This window comes from Oryctolagus cuniculus, chromosome 11 (assembly GCF_051225735.1).
Source record: "Oryctolagus cuniculus isolate XC-2025 breed Fujian yellow rabbit chromosome 11, ASM5122573v1, whole genome shotgun sequence".
In the NCBI taxonomy this organism is placed as follows: Eukaryota; Metazoa; Chordata; class Mammalia; order Lagomorpha; family Leporidae; genus Oryctolagus; species Oryctolagus cuniculus.
Window position 1 is genome coordinate 33,844,215 of NC_142877.1, and position 8,313 is coordinate 33,852,527.

Below are 8,313 nucleotides of genomic sequence, written 5' to 3' on the forward strand. Positions count from 1 at the left end.
AAATGGATATAAATCATTCTAAACATACTGCAATATGAACTGCTTGTTTTTACCAATGTATATTCTTACCATCTTCCATGGAAATCAATTTAAAATGCTGAATGTTGACACTTCAATATATAGTGCAAAATACAGGTCTATCATACAATATCAATAATTATCAACTAAAAAAAACCTCAGTTTTCAGCTGTATCCCTCATTCTAATTTTGTTACACTATTTTGAAGCCAATCTAAGAAATTATATAATTTTATTCAGAAATGTCAACGTGTATTCTAAAAGAAAATGCTCTCTTCCAATGTATCACATTTAAAAGGTAGTAATAATAATATCACCTGGCTGTCACCGCGGCTCAGTAGGCTAATGCTCTGCCTTGCGGCGCCGGCACACCGGGTTCTAGTCCCAGTCGGGGCACCGGATTCTGTCCCGGTTGCCCCTCTTCCAGGCCAGCTCTCTGCCTTGGCCCAGGAGTGCAGTTGGAGGATGGCCCAAGTGCTTGGGCCCTGCACCCCATGGGAGACCAGGAGAAGCACCTGGCTCCTGCCTCTGGATAGGCGCGGTGCGCCGGCCGCAGCGCGCCGGCTGCGCTGGCCATTGGAGGGTGAACCAACGGCAAAGGAAGACCTTTCTCTCTGTCTCTCTCTCTCACTGTCCACTCTACTGTTAAAAAATAATAATAATAATATCACCTAATACTTCATCAGTGTCTGACTTTTCATTAGGGTTTCCTAATCTTGCTTGAGTCAAGATCTTATTAAAGTTTGTATTTTTATTTGGCTGATATAATCTATCCTGAGTATTTTTGCTCTTGAATTTTTTGTTGAATAAATAATTTATTTTGTCCTATTTTGTTTCTCACAGTCTTGAATTTGATGATTAGCATCACTTAGGTGTTAACATGTTCCTTTGTTTACTGTATTTTCTATAAATTTCTATTAAATGTAGATGCTTAATAAAATACGCTGATTTTTTAGGAAGATTATTTCATAGTGGTATTATGAATTTCCATTAGGAAGTACATAATTTTTTGCTTTTGTTGCCCAGATTTGTCTATATCCAAATCTGTCTTTCTTTCTTTCTATCTATCTTCTATCATCTACCTATCATAAATTTTAAAGTAGAAAATGCATATTTTCTTTCTGACAGTGTTGTTTTCATATCAGTCACATATCTGTCTGAAACCATGTTGTAACAAATCTTTTCAACTTAAGGGTGGTTATATATACTAATTAAAATTACATAAATAGAAAGTCTGGTAAATGAGGGCTATATCATAGGGTGCTCCCTCTGACTCAACGTTTCCTCAACTGACAATTCCAAAATCTCAATAATCAACCTAAACCTTTCAAGAACCTGTATCCAATTCCTTAGTACCATCTTTTTTTTTTATATTAAATATTTATTGATCGATGCAGGTATCATCAGTGCCACAGCTATAAAATACACCCTGAGCAGCTTGTTAATTCTATAAATGGCAAAAAAGACAATTCTGTTTTTTTGTGTTTCTTTTGACAGGCAGAGTTAGACAATGAGAGAGAGAGAGATAAAAAGAAAGGTCTTCCTTCCGTTGGCTCACCCCCCCAAATGGCCGCTACAGCCGGCGCACTGCGCCGATCCAGGAGCCAGGTGCTTCCTCCTGGTCTCCCATGCCAGTGCAGGGCTCAAGCACTTGGGCCATCCTCCACTGCCTTCCCAGGCCACAGCAGAGAGCTGGACTGGAAGAGGAGCAACTGGGACAGAACTGGCGCCCCAACCGAGACTAGAACCCAGGGTGCCGGCGCCGCAGGCGGAGGATTAGCCTAGTGAGCTGCGGAGCCGGCCGACAAGTTTGGTTTTTTAAAAAGTCAACAATCTTATAAAAATGTTTTTACATTCTGCTAAGAATGGTTCCACTCATACCCACACACCTCACTCATTTTGTATCAAACTCTGAAAGCACAACTAAGATATAAAGATACCATGACAAGGTAAAAGGAAATACCATAAGGTACCAGTTGAAGTATTAGTGTAACAAGTATCTGTGTAACAAACATCGGGGTGGGGAAGCATGATTTATCACAGGTTTGGTTAACTGCCCTCAGTGTAAGAGTTATCTTGGTTAAGGTGAGCACGCTTTAGTTCCTATAGGAAAAAAGCTTCTATGATAACCCTATAGAAACCAGAATTTGGACGAATAATTTTTATCCTTCATGTAGTAAACGCAGACCATCCAGAATCCTGAAGCATTAAAGTAAGAAGTAATGCAGATACCTACTTGAGGTGGGTAAAAAAGGGTTTCTGAAGTATGGGGTGTTCCAGGGCTGGGCCCCTGTTACACTCCCTCTCCCAGATGGCTCAGCACATCTTGGCCTATTCAAAACTATCTGTTCTTATGGTGAGAAACACCTCCTCCCCACTAGTGTTGGCAAACAGACAGCCACTCTTTTGGAAATTTTTTTTCAGAGCATCGCAATAGTATTGGGTGTATGAAGATACTAAACCCAGAGAGATTGCCCAGCAAATTGGGAGTCCTAAACAACTAGCAAGGAGTCTATCAGTCCCACTGCTGTCTACGACTCTCCAAGCTGTTAAGTCTACAAAGTTCTAGCTTAGGCTGGCGCCACGGCTCAACAGGCTAATCCTCCACCTGCGGCGCCGGCACACCGGGTTCCAGTCCCAGTCGGGGCTCCGGATTCTGTCCCTGTTGCTCCTCTTCCATTCCAGCTCTCTGCTGTGGCCAGGGAGTGCAGTGGAGGATGGCCCAGGTCCTTGGGCCCTGCACCCACATGGGAGACCAGGAGAAACACCTGGCTCCGGCGCCACGGCTCACTAGGCTAATTCTCCACCTGTGGTGCTGGCACTCCGGGTTCTAGTCCCAGTTGGGGCGCCGGTTCTGTCCCAGTTGCTCTTCTTCCAGTCCAGCTCTCTGCTGTGGCCTGGGAGGGCAGTAGAGGATGGCCCAAGTGATTGGGCCCTGTACCTGCATGGGAGACCAGGAGGAAGCACCTGGCTCCTGGCTTCGGATTGGTGCAGTGCACTGGCCATAGTGGCCATTTTGGGGGTGAACCAATGGAAGGAAGACCTTTCTCTCTGTCTCTCTCTCTCTCTCTCACTGTCCACTCTGCCTGTCCAAAAAATTAAAAAGAAGAAAAAAAGTTCTAGCTTAGACTTAGGAAGAGCTATATTAACCCAAATTATTTCAAAGTTTAGATATGTAATTCTCCATGCTGCTGACACGGGTAACAGCTAGAAAAAAGACCCACATTTTGGAGATAATGTAGAGATAGCTTTATCTTCTCTGTCATTACTTGAAGTCAAAAAATAAATAACTGTGTTTCAGTTGTCCTCACAAATAACTAAATGCCTCAGTGGATCATTACAGTGTATAAAAAAATAAGATCATTTTTCTAATTGGTGCTATTATCAATATAAAAGGTTAATTTACAAAAATGTAAATATTTGTAGTCTCATATGGCTGTATTTCATACCACAGGTACAAAATACTTTTGTACCACAGGTGAAGGGAGATTTTAAAGATTAAAAACTAAAACCGGAAAGCCTCATAATTAGCTAGATGCACCTTACCTCTTCAGCAGGGAAAGGGCTGAGCCGCACAAGCATGGTTTACAAACAGGAAGCTCAGACCTTGACTGGCATCTGCTGTGAGGTCACTTCCTTACATCTCCCAGATCTTCACAAAACGCACACTACAATTTTGGGTCCAATCTATAAAAACACTTTGCACACTGAATTCCAAAGAGCTCAGCACGTGACCCTGGGCTAGCACTCAGTTTCCTTGCTGTTGACACGACTCTGCCACTGCAGTTTAAAGGAGGTAGCCTTCTCACTTCCAGTCACCGCAGGCACTGCAGGCAGCCTGGAGTCTGGGGGGCAGGGAAGGGCTTGATAATGCGCACGGACGCTGAATCCATGCTGCTTAACATTTCCATGTTACTGGAGTGAAACAGACACTCATACTGCTTATCCAATTTCTTATCCACACAATGGACAAGAATGCTGAAAGGAATCCAAAATATCAAGGACAAAACCAGGACGGACCCTATGATGTCGTCTGCTAAAAACTTTCCAAAAGTATTGATGCTCAGCTGGTCACTGAAATCCCAAAGTTGCTCAATTACATCCTGCACTCGTTTTTCACACTTGCCATTTTCATATCACAAAATCCTACTGTGCAGAGCTTTCCTTTCCCCAGAAACAGGTTCTTCTGCTCCGCGTCCACCTAGGGCACACAACAGCCAGAGGGGTCCCTGCAGCACACCTTGCACGAGTTCTCTGTCTCATTGCACACACAGGACTCCAGCTGCTGCTCCCTCTCACAGAAGGGGATACACTTTCCATCTTTACACTTGCCCAGATCCAGGCAAACCACGTCATCTTCAGCATTTCCCAGTGGTGGGCACTCACTGCTGTTCCCTGCGCAGTAGGACACGCCATTGCACATAGCATTAATAGCCTCCTGGCACTGCTTCTGTGAATTCTAAAACTGACAAAGTGTTTACAACAAGGGCTGTTCCTATCACTGCACTGGACTCCCTGCTTCAAGGTGCAGTCACTGTTGGCAGCTGTCTTTGCTCAGGTACATGATGCCAGGATCACACTCTTCTCCCTCATCCACCCTGGAGTTCCTGCACACCTTGTTGCTGCATTCTTGAAAGTACTCCTGAGCCTTACTTTCGATGGTCTTATAGATTGTTTACTGCAGTGTGAACACATCTTATTGTTCTCATGGTCCCCACTCACAGCAATGGGGTACATAACACATTTTCCTTCCTGGTTCTCTTTCATAGCACGTTCTGCTAGACCATCAGGATTGTGTTCTGCTCCAAAATTGTTTCCCAACTCATGAGTTGTAACCAGGTTAGCTTCCTTTGTAAGGATGGTTTTACCACAATTTTTGGTGCTTGTCAAACCACTATTCAAATAGATATTTTTCTTCTCAACTGGACTACAATAAGCCTTTAAACAAACACCTCCATGACTGTTAGCTCTGGGACAACCCACATAAGCCAGTCCTAGCGTTCCCATAGCAAAATCTTGGTAAGTGAAAAGCTGTGCCAGGCAGACTTTAGATGCTTCTTCAGCAAATCAAAGCTACATTGTTCTAGCAACATCTTCACATCCCAAGCATCCTTTTCTTCATTTAGGTAACTTTTAGCCATGTTATAGTGTCTTCCACCAGTTTTAACCTCCTGTGGAGACTTGAGAATGAGAATCTGCTCTATCTGTATCCCATAACCTTTAAACCCCACATTGTCCCATGAAGTGTCCTGATAGATATCAACTGTCAATGAACTCTCTTAAGTAATTTGCGTTGTGCTCTCCTCCCCTCTGCCCATGTATCTGTAAAAGTGATGATCTGTGAGCACCAGTAGTTTGCATGTATTCTTCACGGGGTTAGGATCCACTCTTCTCTACCAGATGAACAAGCCCTTCCTGAGGTTCTCTGTCTACTAGTCCTTTGGGAAGCAACTCTTCATTATCCACTTTTACATATGCACACACTTTTGGAGACTGCAAAGGTGAAACATCTTACTATCTTCAGATTTACAAGCTAGCATTGTCTTCAGTGTCATTAACAAATCTCCAAAGTGGCTCTATGTTATATTCTGCCCTCTCTAGCCTACATCTCTTATGTGGGCTAGAACCCTAGAATCAGGCTCACCAATCACATGTCCACTGCAGAAGTCCTGCCACATCACAGCGTACTCGCTTTCATCTTTACCATCTATCACCACGACCTCGCAATTCTGTGCAAAGCGTTCAGTACTTGATGTCAGGTATAATTTAAACTGCCTTTTCAAAAACACTGAAGAAGTTAGTAGTGTTTCTAAATGTGTCGAGGCCTGTAGATCCCTTTTTCTTACGGAGTGCTGCTGGATATTAGAAGATATCATAGTCTGGGAGCAAAGAATTAAGCGAATCCGGGGTGGAAGCCAAGGCCCGAGTCGTCCGGAGGTCGTGGCACCAGCACGAAACGAACCAGGCCGGACAGGAAAAGGAGACACTGCCTGTTGTTCCCGGCTCTGCTCCACCTTTCCCGCAGTCTTCGCCTGAAGAGGGTTGGGGAAACTGCTCGCACTGAGGGGTGGAGGGGATCCGCCCGGCCGGCCCCTCAAAGCTCTCCACTCCCTCCAAGCCGCCTACAGGGAAGACTCTCTCCGGAAGTGGGGGCGGTGCTAGGAGAGGCCCGCTCAGCCGGCTTCCGGCCACCACCGACTCCTGCGCCGCCTGGGCAAGTATCATCTCCTGTAGTTCAAATATAGTTCGTCTGCCGCTGGTTCGTTTCTGGAAACTTTGTCCTTCGTGTAACGGTGTTGAGAGGTGGTAGACCTTTAAGAGTTGGGTAGCAAAAAGTGATGAGGCCTTAGGGCACCTCCCTTAGAAGGGATTAATGCCGTCCTCTCAGGATTGGATTAGATCTCCTGTGAGTAGGTTAGCTCTCAAGACAGTGGCTTGCCATTACAGGAGGCTACAGTTCCCTTTCCATTTCTCCAACACGTTGGAGGACCCTCCCCAGGACACTACTACTAAGCTGTTGGTACCAAGTATTGTGAGCCAAGTAAGCTACACAGCCTCAGGTATTTTGATATAAGAATATAAAATGGACAAGATATATTACTACCTCAGAAACAGTGCTCCCAACTAAAGTTGTCCCTCTTCTCTTTTTTTTTTTTTTTTTTTTTTTAAGATTTATTTGAAAGTCAGAGTTACACAGAGAGAGGAGAGGCAGAGAGAGGTCTTCCATCTGCTGGTTCACTCCCCAGTTCACTGCATGGGCTGGAGCTGTGCTAATCTGAAGCCAGGAGCCAGGAGCTTCCTCGGGTCTCCCATGCCGGTGCGGGGGCCTGAGGACTTGGGCCGTCTTCTACTGCTTTCCCAGGCCATAGCAGAGAGCTGAATGGGAAATGGAGCAACCACAACTTGAACCGGCACCACAGGTGATGGCTTTACCCCCTACACCACAGCGCTGGCCCCACCTCTCTTCCTTGTTAAAGAGGAACTATCACCATCTGCTCAGTTCCTTAAGGTGGAAAACGAAGCCATTTTACAAACCTTAATCTCTTTTGCTTTCTATGTCCGATTAGTGTTCATGTCTCATTATTCTGTATCACAAAACGTTCATGAACCTATCTTCTCCCCCACCCCACCAAGCCTTCATTTGTGTCATCTAAGGCTTTAGTTCAGACTTGTGCCTTTTCTCTGTTTAATTCTTACTGTGGCTACTTCTAGCCTTTTTTTTTTTTTATCATTTGAAGCACTTGTCATTTTTGCGTAACTGTTTACCCAACAGATTAGAAGAAAATTCAGGACAGTAACTTTGTTTTTCTTTTCTATATATCTAGTGCTTAACAGAGTCAACGGCACATAGGAGTTGCTCAATGATGAGCAAGAATCTGGAACCCTCACCTGCGTAAAGCTAAGAGCTCTACATGAATTAACTTGACTGAACCTCAGTATAGCCCTGTAGGGTAAGTACTATTACCCTTCCTTTAAAAGAAGATGAAACTGAAGCATAAATTGTTATATAATAACAAAGTTTATTTATCTAGAAAGGGTGGAAAGACTATACCTCAGATGCCTGCTAAGTAAATGAAAAAAGAATATGAAAGGATGGATTAATCAGTAGAGAGATTACTTACTAGTCAGTAAATTTCTGGTAAGCCTATTAACTACACTGATTTGAACAACTTTGTCTTCCACAGTATAAGAGAAGTATCTGGAAAACCCATTGGAACCCAAAATATGTCATTGCCCTACCTTGAAGCTTTGTTCGCATAGGTTGCCAATGCACTGTGGAAGAGAAATACTTTTATCATTCTCTCTCCTTTGTTCTGACTGTGGATGGGTGAAGGTAGCAAAGATGGAGCTGAGGTGGAATCATGAGATTGTCTTCTAATTTATAGAGAAAAAGAAAGATAAGAAAAACAGATATCAACTTCCTCTATGACTGACTTCCTTATGAGTTTTTATTGCTAAATGTTGATTAGCTTTTATGTTTGTTTTTCTTTTGTTAAATGAATACACTTGGATTGCCAGAACTGGAAATGAAAACATGAAAATCTACTTTGTCCACAAACTCAGTAAGGCTGGAGGAAATCCCATAACACCAGAATTTATGAGATCAGACAAGACCTGGCTATCTACCAGAAACTTTTCCTCCTTGTGCTTGGGTGATAAATTACACTATCGTTTTTCAGGGACCATTTGCTATAGAAAAGCAAATTAACCCAGTAATTTTTAAATTACACCTCTGAGGCTTCATGGTGACACGTCTAATCTGGTTATGTTTTGGTCCCAAGGCATGGGCTTCCTA

At 43.6% G+C, this 8,313-nt stretch overlaps 1 long non-coding RNA gene and 1 pseudogene across 1 annotated transcript; both read right to left on the minus strand.

Annotated features, from left to right (window-relative positions):
• Positions 1–3,758: 3,758 nt before the first annotated feature.
• Positions 3,759–6,102, minus strand: LOC138844331 (disintegrin and metalloproteinase domain-containing protein 17 pseudogene; annotated as a pseudogene).
• A 550-nt stretch (positions 6,103–6,652) lies between these two features.
• LOC149123406 (uncharacterized) lies at positions 6,653–7,873 on the minus strand. The gene is made up of 2 exons (XR_016215913.1): positions 7,758–7,873; positions 6,653–6,893 (listed from the first exon to the last, which is right to left on the minus strand). It is a non-coding gene; the product is annotated as an uncharacterized LOC149123406 (long non-coding RNA).
• Positions 7,874–8,313: the final 440 nt, after the last annotated feature.